Source organism: Denticeps clupeoides, chromosome 17 (genome assembly GCF_900700375.1).
Source record: "Denticeps clupeoides chromosome 17, fDenClu1.1, whole genome shotgun sequence".
NCBI lineage: Eukaryota > Metazoa > Chordata > Actinopteri > Clupeiformes > Denticipitidae > Denticeps > Denticeps clupeoides.
In genome coordinates this window covers 5,099,940-5,115,712 of record NC_041723.1, presented here as the reverse complement: position 1 = coordinate 5,115,712, position 15,773 = coordinate 5,099,940, and the positions used below count along the sequence as shown (strand labels likewise).

The 15,773-nt window shown below is 44.3% G+C and overlaps 1 long non-coding RNA gene and 1 other non-coding gene across 2 annotated transcripts; both read left to right on the top strand.

Annotated features, from left to right (window-relative positions):
- Positions 1–208: 208 nt before the first annotated feature.
- On the top strand, positions 209–281 carry trnar-ucg (transfer RNA arginine (anticodon UCG)). The gene has a single exon. It is a non-coding gene; the product is annotated as a tRNA-Arg (tRNA).
- Positions 282–4,831: 4,550 nt separating this feature from the next.
- LOC114766505 (uncharacterized) lies at positions 4,832–12,474 on the top strand. Its single transcript, XR_003742815.1, has 3 exons — positions 4,832–4,995; positions 6,521–6,809; positions 12,196–12,474. It is a non-coding gene; the product is annotated as an uncharacterized LOC114766505 (long non-coding RNA).
- The last annotated feature ends 3,299 nt before the right edge of the window (positions 12,475–15,773 follow it).

The window sequence follows — 15,773 nt, the reverse complement described above, 5'->3', positions numbered from 1 at the left end:
CCCGGTGGCGCCGCAGTCGCTCGGCTTAATTTCTGGCCGTTTCGTGTCAACATACCGTGGCTTCGAACAAAAAAATAAATAAACAAAAAGGACTCCAAAATTGTACAAACTTCAGAACAGGAAGCACTGACCCACAACCTCTTAACAATTGTGTGGAATTTAAATTTGTCCGTGTTCATGACGGGTGCGGTGCAGCGTCGACACGGCAGGCCGCGTGGCCTAATGGATAAGGCGTCTGACTTCGGATCAGAAGATTGCAGGTTCGAGTCCTGCCGCGGTCGCTCCTTTTCTGGTCGCAAACATGAACCCCTGCGTTAACGTGCGTCGAGTTCCCAGCCTTCCCCTTCGACTACCTTACGCACAATGCCTGCTGAAACTCGATTGTAGGCCGAATTTCCACGTTCCACTTTAATTGCTGCTCAGCCGAGTGCAGTGTCGCTTTTTCCCCGGCAGGGGGAGTGACTTAAACCATTTCAGAAATGCTGGTTGTTTGAAATAAAAAGTTTTTTACTCGCTACATTAAATCCACAAGAGAACATTTTTATCGGTTGCTGTCATTGTGTGCAGATATCCAAGGCAGATAACCGTGTGTTGCATCAAATTTACTAGTTTTTTCGTTTGTTTGTTTTTGACAAATTATGACTATGAGTAGAAGTCATATGACCTGCTGCCTGTCACTTAAAACTATTAAAACTATTATCACTTATCACCTGCTTGGCACAATGCAATTATGTTGAAGGCAAAGGAGAGAGATGTGTGAGGCGGGAATACACACGTACCAGGCCGAAGTGAAATATTGTGCTTTTATTTATAGTGAGGAGAGACCACTCTAATGAACAAAGGCTTTTCTCTAACTCAACACTTGGAAACTCTCCTCTCTATCCTCCTCCGGCTCCACATTGGCCCCGTCTGGCGGCTGGAGTTGTCCTTAAGTGCTCCTGTCTGATGAGTCCTTGGCTGACTGATGATGAGGGAATAGGTAGGCAGATACATCAAGTCTAATCTCAACCCAGCGAACACCAAACACAGAGCACCCCCAAACCACTCTACGGCCCAAAGGACGTAACGCCAACTTATTACATTTGGAAGTGGACGTTTGGAAGTGTTTTATGGAAGTTTTATGGAATGAAACAATTGATTGGTGCACATCCAATGGGTCAGAACTCTAGTCCAATATTTGTTCATATTGTAAAGGACTCTGCTAGCTGGAAATGTCTCTTCATAATCTAATATGAGAAACTTCATCAGCAACAATTAGTCTCACATTCAAACACAATAATCCACTGTTAACCCACTGGTTAAAACAGCATTAAAGACTGGCCAACTTCATACTAGTACAGTGTCTAGTGCATCAGCAATTGTGGGTTACGCAACATCATTTTTTCTAAATCACCCCAAATAGTGAAGTACATGTTAAATTAAATTATCCCAACACCAACCAGCCGGTAAGTTTGACGTGTTAAATTGAACACTATATACTGTGACCTGTGAATTTAAGCCTGTGCATTCAAGATTTTTGTCATGACCGTGGGTAAATCAGGGATGGTCCTTGCCCCTCACAGAGACCACTCAGAAATGGGCCCACTGTATGGTTCAATATGGGCATGTTGATGGGCGGAGTCACTAAATTTTTAAAGCTTTGTGGGAAAACATGCTTTTAAAAATGTTCAAAAAACATAAGTAAGAACCAACACATTTAAGCCTAAACTTCCTCAGTCTAGAAGGCTAGATTCAACTCTACTATAACTTTTCTCAGTTAAACATTGAGAAGAACGCAAAGGAGTAAATGAGCTGAAAAGTACATGAGTACTGAGGCAGGCTGCAGCACCCCGTGATGTGGGACGAAGAGATTCAGATGGTCTTTCCTGCCAACAGCTGAGCTCACAAACACACACATCCAGTACAACATCTCCATTTCTCTTAAGTGCAATGTCTGTATATATACCCACTCTGTACACATGTAAAATCTCACAAATATATCTTTTATGTATATACTGACATATTTTTTATTTTTATTTTTTCTATTCTAGGACTATCTTATCTTATCTTATCTTAATAATTTCCGCAAAATGTAGCCCCCTACAGGCGAGATAGCAGCACTGCAGTCGGCCCTGCCATGCTTAAGGTGGAATGTGAACCTTACGAAAAGCTTCATATTTTTTTAATTTCACATTTTGTTTTCGGCCATCTGTCAAGGATAATTATTCAATCACCATCTGTCTTTCGACATAAAGGGTAGTATTTCATCGAAAATTGCTAATTGCGCCCTTTTGAGGAGTGAACCTGTAAATAAAATAATGAAAGTGTTGTCTTCTGAGACGACAAAGCACTACCACGTGGCATTGGCATGTGAAATTTAACACGTGTTGATGCAGAACGTTCTCTTCACAAATTAGAAAAAAACTGACTTTTTCCTGTTGTATTCTATTCTAGGTAGTTAGTTGTGAGGCTGGTTAAAATGAGTTCCTTTTGCCTATGTATTTGTTATTTATAAGAGCGCGTTTTTTTCTATTTTCGAGTGACAAAGTGGACAGCAGGGGGCGGTATTGTTAAAGAGTTGACCGCGGAGGCGATTTTTCCGGTCAAATCCAGACGGCGCTGGAAACACGCGACCGCAGAGCCTTATAATAATGATAAATAATAATAAAATAAACACATAATAATTACATCCTAACAGAACCGACGGGGGGCCGAGGAGCTTCAAAACGACCTCAGTCGTGAACGATTCTGTCCTTTTCATTCAGAGCCTCCTGCCACCAGCCCCCAACATGCATTTCTTCCAATTCGTAAGATAATGAAAGCTGCTGAACGCTTATAATGAGAGGAATTCCAACATGTAGCTTAGGTTGCATCTAATTATCACTGTAGTAATCGCCGTTCTTGGCGATTGTAATTTTGTAGCATATGTAAAACACACCTTATTCACATACGTGGACATCATTTGCATTTAGGCTACAAGGCATTCGTCTTCAGCAAAGGTTAAACTAAATGTTGTTGTTATTTCTGTTATTATTATTACCGTTAAATAGCTAGATAATAAAACGAACAAACAAAGAAATAATGATGCAGAATGATCATTGTTGCTGTCCAATAGAAAATACTTGCTGGATTCTGTATATGTGCACGTGGAGCATAAGGTAACGCAACATAGGAACTTTTTACACAGGACACGCCACAGGGACTCCTTTATTTCATTAAGTATTTAGTCATTTCATAATTATTATAGCGGTATTAATAATAGGGGTTTATTTTCAGGGATACCCCATCAGAAATGAACGATTACTGTTTTAATGCTGCAAGATAAAGCAAGAATAAAAAAAAAAAACCCAGATATGACAATAATCGTGTCATCCCATCCCATTCCCCCCACCCGCGCTCTCCGATTGGTCAGACGGCGCGTCGGAGGAGGAATGACGTCACTGCGGGCGAGTCTGGGCACCAGCAGCCCGGCTGGAGCAGTGAAGAGCCCGGGCTGCGGGAGCTCGGACGCCCGTAACGCGAGGATCCGGATAAACGTCCACGTCGTCCGCTGCTCTTTCCCACGAGGAATATTCACGCCCGCCCTCGGCCTTTTTTTTTTAAAGTAAGTACATCGAACGCTTCGTTTATTGCGTCGTCGGTAGGCGCGATGGTGGCGTGCCGCGGTTCCGTTATCCGCGTTTTAAAGCCGCGTGAAATATGAAATGAAGTCCACGGTGAAGGCGTGGAGTGGGGCGAGGTGACGGTGGAACCTTTGTCCCGACCGTGCATGATGTCAGGACCGTCGTAAGACGTTATAACGCGGCCCGCGTGAAAAGTCATCTCGAGTCACTATCTTGAACACTAGTCGCTAATTTAAAAGTTTTGCAAAAAAAATAATAATGCGAATAATGAGAAATCTGTCTGCAGAAACTTCTGGTGATGGTTTGCGTGTTTTTTTTTATTGAAATAGTGCATCCTTTCGAACTAAGAAATGATCAATTCTAGTCCTTATTCCATCTGCATTCTAGCCGAAATGCAGCCCCTGCTCTAATGAGCAACAAAACGAACCAAAAACAGAAACTAGTTATTGTAATAAATGTTTCGATCAGACCAGTGCTGGGTACAGCCAAAATTAAAAGCATAAATAAGAACAAAGATTTGAAAGCTTCTGGGTAATAAATGCTTAGGCCTAAAAAGTGCAGCTCTGTTTTCTTTTTGGCATTTTACACAAATTCATTAATACAGTTTTGTCTCCTTTTTTAGATTATTTTGATTGTTAAAAATCACATTTCCACATTTTTGTGATGCGCTTCACGAGGTTAAATGTTAATGCTCACCAGAGTGTATTATTATTGTCTTTATTAGTAGTAGCATCCTGTTTCCAATAATAATAAGACATTATGATAAGGCTGGCAATATTAAACTCAGAATTTACATGCAGAAAAGATTAATCGTGATCAGATGGGCCTACAAGCTTCAGATCACTTCTGTTTGAATTCACGAGTATCTGAATTCAAAGAGTACATACACAAACATATATACACACACACACACACACACACATTTTATTATAGTGTGTATGCGTATGATGGCTGACACACTTCAACTGTGTCTTCTTTTTCCAAAGCACCATAAAATGAAAGTCTTAAGTACTTGCTTAGTCCAGTTTATTTCTTTGTGTTGGTCAGTTGTGTTGTATTGCTTTAGTAGCACGCTTCACAGCGATTAACTTCACAGAAGTGCCACTGCCTGCGCCGTCGCCTCTTTTGCCGACCAGTTTTCCCAGCATTCACCCCAAAAAGGGCGGCCTTGGTTAATAATAATCCCCTTGTTAATCCCACGCCTCTGTTGCAGATGCGGGACGGGCCGCACGCGGTGCAGCACTCGTGTTGTGGAGAGGAGTCGGGGTTGGTTTCTATCTTTGGTTATCTAGCTGTATGAGTGTTAAAATCTGTCATAAAGCTAGATAACCGAAAGTAGGAATTATTCTCACGTTGCGCGCGAGCCGAATTTGCCAGCTCTGCCCACCTAAAGGTAAGGTCTGGGCGCCAGGGCCTGCCAACACGCACCTTTGCACCTAGTGGAAGATGCACACATGAAAACACACACCGTGGGACTGCGTGGTTAAATTCATACGTGTTTTAGATAAAAACATGGTATTTACCTCATTGCACTTGTGGGACTAAACAAATCCAGTAGTTTACCTCACTGGTTCTCGAGGGACCACAACGTGGGCAAACGTAGCGGGGGTCAGCGGTGCATCTGTGTCGTTATGAAGGGTAAATTTAGCCTCTTTTTTTTTGGGGTCACAGTCGACCAGAGACCGGCCACACCGGGAGCTGTTCATCAGCTCCCGGCCAAATCGTGGTGCTGAATATTAAACGCGCTGCCCGCTGGGATCGGCGCTACCCAGCTCTTGGCGACCTCTCAACTGTCGTCCTGCCACCTTCCCTCCCTTTCTCTCCCCCCCCCCAGTTTGTTGAATGTGAATAATCTGTTTGTGTCACGATTATGAATGGCCGAGGCCTACAAAACCGACATTGTCATTATTTTACAGGATTTATGAAGCTCTTATTCTTTATTTTAGCTTGTCTCTAGAGAAATCTAAAACGGGGAATCCACAATAAAAGGCATATAGTGCACAGGCACAGCGTTACCGGCAAAGTTAATGACCAGTACACGCTGAATGCAAGGAACGAACCAGTCAGACAGATGAGGGCTTCTTGTCTGGATAATGCTGGAGCAGCTTTGGGCCTGTGGAATGCGCCTCGGCATAAACCGGCCCGCCGTTCTTGTGGACCCGGTGGCTTCTGAAAATAAAAAGCAATGATTTCTGGCACCCGCTGAGCTTGTGTCTGGAGGTCTCCATTTGCAAGTCCGCCAACAATCTTTTTTAATAAACCTTACGTTTGCAGAGCCGCTGTTTCGCGCAAACCTTTTGTGTAAATGCAGCGTTCAGGGGAAAAATGCTTTCATGCCATTTTAATTCTCAAGAATGAAAGTAAATCATGTTTCAAGTTGAAGTTTATTTGTTGTATGTGCATCTGCAGCACATAGCCGAGCCCCAGGTAGTAAATAAAGCAAAATATAACATGACCAAAATATAGATGCACAATAGCCAGAGTGTAATTATGATAATATGTAGAAGGAAACCGATATTTGAATTGTATAAAATGTGAGGTTAGAGGAGCCTTATGGCTTCAAATTCTTATACGTTTGACTGTGCAGACCACACCGGAAATGTCATAAATGTAAAATCTCGTGCGCTGCATACTAGGTAATAAAGTCACTGTAAAAGCTTTTAATTTCTGAATGATCTGCACGTGCAATTCCACAGTAAACAGAGTGAAGGGGGGTGGGGGGGGGGGGGGGTGGAGTTTTTTTTTCCTCCAGATTATAATTACACTGGCGGCGGGAGTGAAATGAATGATCCGGTGCCGAGAAATCAAATTCAGTTGCCATGGTACCAGGTTGGCCGAAAGAGGAAAAAAAAGGAGGAAGAACAACAACGAGTTTGTTTTGAATGTTTGGCTTTTTCACACGTTCTCTCCCCTCACAGCGACGTTGCAACATGGCGCCGCGGAGGAGCAGCCGAGGGGCAACGCGAAGGCAGGAGAAATGGCGGGAGGAAACGTCGCCCTTCGTCTTTAATTGCCGCAGCCCCTTCCCCCACCGCTCTTACCCATGAGCCTCTAGTGCCATCTGTGACCCCCATGGGAGACAAGCGGAGCCTTGCCTGTGCCAACGAAGGGACAAAGACCCTGCGAGGTGGGCACAGGAAGGGAGGCCATTTTAGTGTCGAGATCCTGCCGGAGCATCTAAGATGGCTGGACCGGCTGGCACTCGAGGTGAGTTGCATCATGGTCTTGTCTTCCAGTGCTGGGCGGGGTATCGGGCGGCGGGGGCTTCCATTTCCTTTCTGCCCACTGTAGGCTCCGCAGCCTTTCAATTTCCTGCCGTTCCGATGTCGCTAATTAGCAGTGAGGGTTTGGGGGCACGTGGGGGGGTGTTATAAAGGAGCTGGCACCGACTGCGTGGAACACAGCGCCTCGCGTCTCGTCTAACATCAGCCACGGTAGGCGTGAATTAGTATTCACCCATAAGGCAACGGTGGCAATCAGCTCTCTTCTACACTGCCGCGCCCAGGCGTTATTTCGTCTTATAGCCGATTCTACTAAAAATGTACCTTTTGTCCCCAGTGTGTTAATTGGAGTTTTCTAGAAGTCCCCCCATTCTATTGCAAACAAGCAGAAGACAAAACTTTGTTTGTACATGATGGGATTTACATGCGGTATCCATTTCGCCCAATACATTTAACATTTAGATATACGTGCAAATTCAGGCGGAAGGTCGGCTTCTCCGCGATAAAAACCACAAAGGTCTCGTACCCTGGGCGACTTCCGCTGTCTCCAGTAATTTATTATTTTTTAACAACGATTTAGATTGTGGCAGGGATATATGCCAAATACAGAACATCAAAGGGGACGAGCGGTGCTAGTGTCTTCTGTGTATTTTGGACCAATATGTTAAAACGGTTTGCATTTCATCCACCAAATACTGTCACCAGTATTTAGAGCCATTTACAGCATGTCACATTCACCCAGCAGAACCCCATACAAATATGCCAAAATGTTGTCTGCCATTGAATATTAACCATATTTTCTAACGTGTGCAATCAGAAAATCTAAATTAGGTGAGCATGTGTGTGTGTGTGTATAAATGTGTCTGTGTGAGTGTGTGCAGTTTAGAGGTTGTATGTGTGTGTGTGTGTGGGGGGGGGGGGGGGGTAAGATGCTGCAATTTGTTCATTCGGAGAAGCATTTTATGGCAGATGAAAAATGAGTGTGTGAGACATAAAAAAAACCCAACTGGTTTTATGTAACACACACCTGATAATACTTGTAATTTAAATACAACTGGAGTTCCAATTTCACAGAAATGTTTTTTTCAAAAATATTTTTTTGGAAAACACAGCAGTTCATATTTGATTCGTTGATCAATAATTTGTGGGATTTTCACAAGCAGAATACATGCAGCGATTCACACATTCAAACCCTTTTCGGAAGACTAAGCGTAATCTGTGAATATATTTAGTGTCCGTGCTCAGAGCAGGAAATGACGTTGTTATTAAACCGTTTAGAAGCAGCCTGACGTCCCTCGCCGTGTGAAATCCGTGGCCACAGTGCTGGCTGTTGTCACGTAGCATGGCCTGGTGGAATGGGATCGAAGTCTTCTTCTTGCACAGTGTTGCTATGCTTAATGCACACACACGCACACACACACACACACGCACACACACACAGCTCATGCAACATGTAAAAAAAAATTAAAATGTATTTTTCGAAATAATATTTTTTTCCCATGAATGAAATGCGGCCATATCTGGGCAGGTAGAGATTAATTCAGGGAAATAAGTTCAGGGGTTTTTCTTTTTTTTGTGTGTGCAAAGGGAACCCAGTTAGATCCGAGAATCGCTCCAAATTACACAAAGAAACGTGGCGAGTAGAAGTAGAAGTATAAACGCCGGCCGGTTATGGAAGCTTTTGTTGGACTTAATTATTTGCAACTCGCAGAAAACAGTCCGTGCATGTTTGTGGACGTGACTTTACGAAAAAAAAAAAAAAAAGACTACATATTTGCTGATGCTGAAAATACTGAATGTGAATGTCAACATTTGTTTGTGGATTGTTTCCAGCGAGTTGCAAAGAATTCCGGTCTCCGGATCGGCGCGCGTGCACCGGCGCGGGAGCGCGCGCCCCGACCGGAACGGCGCTCGGCGCCGACACGTGACCGTCTGCGCAGCTGCGTCCCGCTCGTTAATGAACGGAGCGCGGTGTGACCCCCCCCCCCCCCCCCCCCCCCATCCCATCCCATCCCATTATCCTCCACCCTCCTCACAAAGAGCCCCGCTTTTTCCCACTATTGTCAGCGCCGGTGCGAGGCGCGGGACCCTTCAGGGGGGCAGGGTGGGAACCCCGGAGCAGACGCGGCCTTTGTGGGCCGTGCGTGTGTCTGTGTGTGGCGCACGCATGCGACCGTACGCGCCGGGACGCTCGACGTGCCACCCGATCATGCTAATTAGTCCGCGGGCTAATTAAAGTCATGGAACCGGGGTGTCGTGTGCGTTCCCAGGGCCCGCGCTGAATGCTCGGGGGCCACTTGGCCGCGCGTTGAATGCCGGGAGTCCGAAGGCTCGTAGTCAAGTCGCCTCTCGGCCGATAATTGGCCCGACGCGCAGAGTTACGGCGCGTCAGGATTTTACTCTCTTTTGGCCTTTTTCGTTGTATGAATCGTAAATCGCAGGGCGTGATGGTGGCGGGTGAAGAAACGCCATGTTTTCCCGCGGCCCGGGCTCTTCTCCACCAGCACCGGGGCCAGGACGAGGTTCTGGATCGAGCGTGTCTCAGGTCCAGCCTGCTGACGAATGGACGTCGAAATGCATCCATTTACATTTAACATTTACAACATTTATCAGACGCCCTTATCCAGAGCGACTTACAATCAGTATTTACAGTAGAGCAACTTGGGGATAAGTGTCTTGCTCAGGGACACAATGGTAGTAAGTTGGATTTGAACCTGGGTCTTCTGGTTCATAGGCAAGTGTACTACCACCCCTTCCCTCCACAGCGTATTGTACAGTAAAAATATACCCATCTAATCAATTAAACATTATTAAGGTGAAGTGACTGACATTGTGATACACTGCAGCACATCACACGGTGCACACAACGAAATGTGTCCTCTGCTTTTAACCATCACCCTTGGTGAGCAGTGGGCAGCCATGACAGGAGCCCGGGGAGCAGCGTGTGGGGACGGTGCTTTGCTCAGTGGCACCTTGGTGGTTCAGGAGTCGAACCGGCAACCTTCTGATTATGGGTTCACTTCATTACCCGCCAGGCCACCACTGCTTCCAATATTATAATTGGGATTGACATTACTGCTGTAATATTATTGAAATGCAGTCTTCTATTCAGCATCAATTAAGCATTATTAATAAAGGACAGGAAATCCTTTATTCTGCGTTCGTTATTACGAGGTGTAGTGCGTTCTTTTAGCAATGTCAGTGTTGGGTTGTTTAAAGTGATTTTGATGAATACATTTCTTGGTTCATGTGTGTGTGCAGTTCCGTGTAGCTGGTGTTGCATTTTCATACATCATCGTCTTCGATTTCTTAATTAAAGCTGCATGTAGACACTTTTGGACAGATGTCCTTTTTAATCCAAGGTTGAAATCCTCCACCACTCTCTCCGAATTTCTAATCTGGGTTGGTGGTGACAAGAGGACAACTGTCGTCTGAACTGAAGTTCAATTGTGTGGTTTCAGCGCGTCGGACGATCAATAGTGTCCTGTGCTGCCTCCCCACTTGAAGTGAGGACAATGTTGAAGATCCTCCAGATCTGAAACATGAGACTGTCCCCAGCCGCTAACCCCGGGGCCACGCAAGAGATCCAATGTAGGTCAGGCCTAATCTGGGTTCCCTAATGCAACTTTGTCCGAGACTAATCTATCACAAAGCCTGTCCCTAAGAATCTCGGAGGAAGACATAAAGAAGTCCCTCCATCCCGGGCTTTTCAGATTATGTCTGTCTGTGCGAGGAGCCGCAGCCAGGGGTCCCCTCGACGCGAATGAAAGTAGAACAGAATTAGACGGCTGAGCTTTTAATACATCTGTCATATATAATCACAGCGAGTGTGGAGCGAAAGGAGGTCTCCGGAATCTGGAGTGTGACCTGCTTTCTTCTCCTGCTCCTCCTCGCAGGCTCAAGCCCTCCATCGTGGAAACTTTCGCTTTGGCTTGTTCAAAATCAAGAATGCCGTGAAGCTGATTGTGGAGATGGTCTTCAGACGGGGTTTGAAGAACTGAGGGAACCCCGCTTATAAAAATATATATATTTCTAAATATAACTTGTGTTCCAACACAAGTTCAAGTTCAAGGCTCCAGAGGCATCTGGACTCTGGCCAGTCGGAGACAGAGTCTGAAGCCTGTCCCGTGGAGGCGGTTGGGGCGTTGGGGGGGGTTTGCCCTCTGACCCATGTGGAGGTTGCTAGGGGAGAGAGGCGGGCCACTTCAGCGATGCACCAGTGAAAAGGCCGAGCTGTCAGGGCTGTCTAGAGACGTCAGCCCCCCTGCGGCCGGGCGCGGGCACGGATCCTGGGAATGTCAGCGCCGAGGGAGTGCTTTCGATTCATCAGGCGCCCCTTCACTGTAGGACCAGGGACCCCCCCCCCCTCCCCTTCCACCATCGCCACCTCCATTCAGACCCAGACTGGTCCCCCCAGAGCTCCAGTCTAGCCAGTTACAGCCGTCTAACGTCACCCCAGTCTGGAAACCCCCCCGCGCCACACACGGCCTCAGCTGGTGTGTGGCACCTGAGAAGGCGCGCCATTTTACTGTAGACCAGTGTAAACAGGCTGCAGCAGCTTAGCTCTGTGATTCTACTGTGTGTGTGTGTGTGTGTGTGTTTGAACTAGTGATTGAGAGTCTACTATAGAAAGAAAGAGAGAGAGAGAGCATGTTTTTTCCTTCCTTGAGGCCTCTTTGGAGCTCCGGGAGGAAGGTGGCGAATAAAAGGCGGCTCATTTGCATAAGCTGCATGCAGTCTAAAGAGTGAGTTCAGTCGGGAAAAAAAAAAGATATCAGGGAACAACAAAAAGGAAAAAAGAACAAGTCTGGCATTGTGTGGCCGGAGGGAGAGAAGGGAGAGCGTGCATGGGTGAATGAGTGGAAATGGACAGAGAAAGAGTTTCAGCCGCTCCCCCGGGGGGATAAAAGCCCACAGGAGCCACTATGTATAATATTTGAACATTGAGAAAAGAGCCGACACGCTGTTTGCAAAGGCCCCGTTTAAGGAATAAAAGATTGATCGCCTTTCCCCCGCGTTCTGCCTGTAATTATGAATAAATTGCTGGGAAACGTTAAAATCGATCAGATTTTTGTTGGAAAAAGTTATAAATGGCGTAATACAATCAGCTGACCACGTGCTGGAGAAATTCGGACCCTGTGAGCAGCGCCTGTATACTCATGACGTGCTTTACGTAGCGTGAAGGTTTGTTGCTTCTGGAACATTCCTGCCAGGACTCTCCTTCCTCATCCTGTGACCCATTTATGTCCATTTTTCACTTTATCCTGGTTATTTATATGGATATTATGGACCTGTGTAATCGTCTAATCGAACCCGCTCCAACGCAGAGGCCCTGGGTGGGAACTCAGTTCTGATTCTGGTTTCTGTTCCAGGTGTGAAGACCCGCTCAGAGCCGGACGGATGGCACGGGGGAGTCGTGGCACAACTTCCATTTCAACAGCCTGATGGGCGAAGAAAGGAAAGATGGAACTCTGTGTGCAGCAACCCAATGGCAACATTTTTATTTAATGCCTGCAGTGGATTGTAAAATAAATAAATTCTTTTCAGTCCATACAGCCATAAAATAATTTGTATTCTGTGTAATTTAACTGAGTTTTGATGTTGTTTTATGCTTTTGTAATTAATTTAAATAAAGTGTTAAATGGCTCTAACTGACTTCTTTATAATTTGTTCAAATTAAAATAACAGAATGCGGAAACATTTCAGTACAAATATATAAAAAAAAATCATGTATTTAGAAATGATTTAACTATTTTCTTTTTAGAAAACATTATTATATATAATGTTAGATATACTTTTAATATTTACACACACAACTCAATGAAGCTACTTTGTGGAAGGTAATAATGATAATTATTTCCTAATTAGACTATCGGGGGTGAGGCAACATCACGTTTTAAAATATATGATTTATATGAGTTAATACATTTACATTTGGCGAAATAGCTCCGCTGTGTGTGTGTGTGTGTGTGTGAGAGAGAAATCTCTCAGCACCTTGGACAGCAGAGACTCTCCGTTTTCATACTGAGATATTTTGACTAGTGAATATAGAGCAAAATGAAGAAAAAAAACAAGACAATGTAGTAAACGCAAAACGCATAGTGTAGTATTAATAAAGCCCACGGTCACCCACGCATAACACGCACTGGGGAAAGACAATAAAACATAGACTAGTACAGAAATGGATATAATAGAGAAGCAAAGGCCGGTGGGAAGCATCCAGCGGAGAAATAAGCGAGGAATGAATGAATGAATGAATGACTGAAGTGGACGTGTAGAAACGGGCTTGAGAAGCGGCTGGTTTCGTGTGTGGAGCGCGGAGCTGCGCAGGGCGGCGGGTGGAGGGCGGAGGAGCTGCTGCTGCTGCTGATGATGATGATGCTGACGCTGCTGCTGATGATGCTGATGCTGTTAATAAGCCGCTGAATAGAAGGACGCGCTATTTTTTTTTTGTTTTTTTAACCTTCTCACGAGCACCGGAAATGACCGATTCTCACTGTGACGACAAGGGGTGAACGGGTTTATTAATAATAATAACAATAATAACAATATATAAAATCTTGCAATTTCATCCATTTATTTTATACATTAAAACAGAAAGAATTGGGCAACAATAATGGAGAAACTTGATGAAGACCAGAGGAATTATTTCATTTATTTATTATTTAACATTTTATATTATTTGTAGATGTTAATTTTATTTTTGTGCTTATTCTTCCAGAAGTCTAAGATCTTTTCTGTAAACATTCCTCATAATTAAAAGCAGCATTTCAAATATTCATAAACAGCTAGAAACCCGTTTTGGTTTTGAATGTATGAATTCTGGACTAATTAATGCTCATTGCTCATTGATTTTGGGGTAAAAATGGAGAGAAGATGCGGCGGTGCAGAGTTCATGGAGTCAGCAGGTTCCTGACCTGCTCTGAGGCCAGTGGAGGACGGGGGAGGGCGGTGGGTGTCATGCCCTGGACAGTCCCCCAGAGAAACATAAACGGCACGAGAGACTCCTAGGCCAAAGGTCAAAGCCATAGGTCAAGAAGGGCTAATTAAGTGGCCATTTCCTGTTAATCCCCAGCGGGTCTGAACCCAGTCGTGCCTTTTCAATAATTCCTTCACTTTAAACGAAGTACCATGTTGGAAAAAAAGAAAATTACATGCCACAACGCATAAACACAACAGTCATACAAAATAAAAATTCGAAATGTTTGCAGCCTGTATTAGTATTTTTGCCTTTTCTTTTATTTGACTAATATATCAGGTTAACGTTAAAAAAATATGTGTAACACATGGCTACTTACACAGTAGTACATTTCTGAATCCAATTAAAAAGGGAAACTACACACACACACACACACACACACAGCCCAGGTTTTATGAGTAAAGCAGCAGCAGAGCAGCAGGACGGAGTGTGAAAGCGGATTTTGGGCCGGCCGTTTACGAGCGCGAGGGTCTGTATATTATGCCTTAGCATGAGAAAGGCATGGGGGCCTGTGAAGCCCCCCGACCCGCCAACCCCTGATCCCCAGACGTGAATAGCTTCACTCAAGGACTCCCCGGCCTCTTCAGCGGACCTAAGCTCTACAACATGGTGATTTAATGTACCCCCTCTCCTACTCAAATACCCCTCCGGGCTGCTGCAGTGTATCGGCCCCGCGGCAGTTTGTTTAAGGCCTGCTCTGCCCACCCCCACGGCCGCCCCGTGGCCCTCCCTCTCTTCCCTTTCACGCCCCACGATCGCCGCATTTAAGGGGCTGTAATGAGAACAAGGGCCCTTTCAGTGGCCGGGAAAGCTGTGTTCCTATTCAATTAGCTGCATTTCCAAGCCACACAGGGGCTCTAATGGAGGGGAGCACCATGGACTCATGGCTATCTCTGTAAAAAAAGTGAATAAATAAACAAACAAACAAAAAGTTAATAATTTCTAAAAAAAAGCTAAGAAATTTCTGTTTATACTACTGCTGAGTATGGGTGAGGATCACAATCGTGACAATTCTGTACATTATGTAACACTCAAAATAATTTATCATATAATCATGATGTATAGAAGGACTAAAACAAACAAACAAAAAATCATTTAAACTGCCTTGCATTTCTCTAACATTAGAGATGCATGGAAAGAACGTCTTTACTTGATCCATTTGTTTTTTCTTCTGCAATGAAAGGTTTCTCTCACAGACGTATGAGGGTGCCGCTTGATCGTGCATATGTTGATACTGATGAGATACCAGCATCATGAGGCCACGAGGCCACACACTGTGCGTCAATGAAATACACAATACAAACAATCCATGCATCTTATAAAAAAAATAAAATAAAATGACGGAACTCTCTCTCTCTCTCTCTCTCACTAGTGAGAGAGAGAGAGAGAGAGACAGCGATTTGTTCCGTCATTTTATTTTTTTATATATATATATATAGATAGATAGAGAGAGAGAGAGAGAGAGAGAGAGAGAGAGACAGCGATTTGTTCCGTCATTTTATTTTTTTTATATATATATAGATAGATAGATAGAGAGAGAGAGAGTGAGAGAGAGTATTTATTGTGTACAGTACTGTGGACAGTGTTAGACTGTAGTGAAACTACAGTTTAATTGATCAATTAAGCTAGTGGTTTAATTTATCTTCCCATGTATATGTGAAATAGTTCAGGAACGGAATATGAAACACAAAGTGATCATTGGCTTGATAGCTAGAGACAGGTCTCAGTCTCTCCCAACCCTTTAAACTAACGAATGAACTCCTACAAGCAAAAGTCTACAGATGGAAACAAAAAAAAATATTTGCTGCTCAAAAAACAACAGGATAACAGAGTCTTTCTCTCTATGCATACCATGTCATTGTTTCATGAAAACAAGGAAATTCTGCAATAAACACTTTAGATAAATTAATATTTGATTGATGGTTGAAATGATGGCTTTGACTGTACAAATAAAAAAGGCTATGCTGGCTG